The following is a 2,959-nucleotide window of genomic DNA, read 5'->3' as shown; positions in this document are numbered from 1 at the left end:
GCAGTGTGACAATAAAACTCAAACTCTGAAAAAAAGAAAAGAAAATCAGTAAATAAATAGCAGCGCTAAACAAAAATTGTGAAGAAATGGACTTAGTGGACCTTTACAGAGTGTTTCACCCAGCAACACATAGTTCTTAGCTGCGCATGAGACATTTTCCAGTATACTAGAACATGCAGCATGCTTAAGTACATGTAAAGGAGTTGAAACTATCCCATGCAAACTGTCTGACTACAGTGCAGGGAAACTGGAAATTATTGGTGCAAGACACCACATAAATACATAATTAAATAGCAGCCCCCTGAACAACCAGTGGGTCACAGATGAAATTTAAAAAGAAATTAAACAATATTTATAATTGAATGAAAATGCAGATACAACTTACAAAAGAACCTGTAAAAAAAAAAAAAAAAAAAAAAGAACCTGTAGGATGCAATGAAGGTTATCTTAAGAGGGAAATTTATAGTGGTAAATTCACACATTAGGAAAACAGAATAAGCTCAGATAAATGATCTCATGCTATGCCTCACCGTCCTAGATAATGAAGAGCAAGTCAAGCCGAAAGCCCGAAAAGGCAGAAAATTATAAAGATTAGAGCATAAATTAATATATTGGAGACAAAGAAAACAATACAAAGAATGATGAATCAAAGAGTTGGGTCTTTCAAAGAATAAAAAAAATTGATAAACCCCTAGCCAACATTATAAAAAAAGAAATAAATAAAAAGTTCAATTTCATTCAAATGAAAGGAGTGAAATCACTACAAACCGTATAGAAATTCAGAACATCATTAAAACCTACTTGCAAAATCTTTATTCTCACAAGATGGAAAACACAGAGGAAGTGGACAGTTTCCTATATACATATAAATTATCAAAGCTGAGTCAAAAAGATACAAAAACTCCAAATAATCCAATAACAAGAAATGAAATTGAAAATGTAATCGAAAGCCTACCAACAAAGAAAATCCCAGGTCCTGATGGATTCACTGCTGAATTCTATAAGAAATTTAGAGAAGAGTTAATACCAACTCTTTTCAAACTCTTCAATGAAAATGAAATGGGAGCAGTTCTCCCGAACTCATCCCTGGAGACAAACATTATTCTGATACCAAAAACCAAAGAAAGACCTAACCAAAAAAGAGACCAAGTGGGAGTCATCCCAGGAAGGGATGATTCAACATATGCAAATCCATAAATATAATACACCACAACAACAGAGCCAAAGACAAAAACCACATGATCATCTCAATAGATGCACAAAAAGCTTTTGACAAAGGCTAATACTCATTCTTGATAAAAATGCCACAGAAAATTGGAATAGACAGTCTATATCTCAACCTGATAAAAATCATTTATGAGAAACCAACAGTCAACATCATACTAAATGTATAAAAATTGAAATCCTGCACTTTAATATCAGGAACAAAACAAGGATGTCTTCTGTCACCACTCCTATTCAATATAATACTGGAAACATTAGCAAGAGCAATTAGACAAGAGAGAGAAATAAATGGAATAATGAAAGGAAAGGAAAAAGAGAAGTTATTATTTGTAGATGACATGGTACTCTACATAGAACACCCAAAAATCTCCACCAAAAGACTTTTATATTTAATAACCAAATTTAGTAGCATAGCAGGATGCATAGTCAAAACTCAAAAATCAATAGCATTTTTCTACACAAACAATGAATGCACCGAGAGAGAAATTAGGGAAACCATACCCTTCACAATAGCATTTGAAAAAAATAAAGTATTTATGAATCAATCTCACAAAGAAAGTAAAAAATTCATGTAGTGAAAATTACACTGCTCTAAAAATAAGAGATTGAAGAGGATTTGAGAAAATGGAAAGGCATTCCTTGCTTCTGGATAGGAAGAACCAACACTGTGAAAATGGCCATACTCTTGAAACTGTTATACAGACTGAATGAAATTCTGCTTAAAATACTATTAGCACACCTCACAGATCTAGAGAAAACATTCCTAAAATTCATGTGGAACAAGAAGAGACCCAGAATATCAAAAGCAATCCTGGGCAACAAAGCCAAGGCAGGAGGCACCACAATCCCTGACTTAAAATTATACTACAAAGCTACTATGATAAAGCCAGCATAGTACTGGCATAAAAACAGACCTGAGGATCATTGGAACAGATTAGAAGATGCAGACACAACTACAGACACACTCAGCCACATTCAAGAAAACACATTCAAGAAAGAAACATGGCCTCTTTAATAATAAATGGTGCTAGAAAAACTGGCTTTCCACATGCTCAAGGCTAAAATTCAACTCATGTTTATCACCATGCACTAAAATACAGTCAAAATGAATTAAAAATTTAAGCATTAACACAGAAACACAACGTCTCCTGAAGGACAATGTAGGTAGAAATTTTAAAGACATAAGGATAGGCAGAGAGTTCATGAACAAAAGCCAAACTGCATGGGAAATACTTTCAAAGAATCAACATCTAGGATTTCATATTTTTGAAAAGTTTGTTCATGTCAAAAGAATTCATCAAGAAAGTAAAAAAAAAAAAAAAAAGAAAACCCACAAACCAGGAAAAAATTGTAGCCAACTGCCCCTCTGACAAAGAGCTTCTATTTAGAACATACAAATAATATTTTTAAAACTGGAGCTCCCAAAGTCAAGGATCCAATCCAAAAATGGACATCTGAGATGATTATACACTTCTCAGATGGAAAAATAAAAATGGCAAATAAATATATGAAAAAAAATGTTTAACATCATTAGTCATTTGAGAAATGCAAATTAAAACCACACTGAGATTCCATCTCACCCCAGAAACAAGGGCTGTCATCAAGAAATCAACCAATAACAAATGCTGAAGGGGCTGTGAGGAAAAAGTAACACTTCTCTACTGTTGGTGGAGTGTGGATTCGTGCATCCACTGTGCAAATCAGTGTGGAGATCCCTCAGAAAGCTATGATTGGA

Source organism: Octodon degus, unplaced genomic scaffold (assembly GCF_000260255.1).
Source record: "Octodon degus isolate 3935 unplaced genomic scaffold, OctDeg1.0 scaffold00001, whole genome shotgun sequence".
Lineage (NCBI taxonomy): Eukaryota > Metazoa > Chordata > Mammalia > Rodentia > Octodontidae > Octodon > Octodon degus.
The sequence above is the reverse complement of the archived record's forward strand: the minus strand, read 5'-3'. Positions refer to the sequence as shown.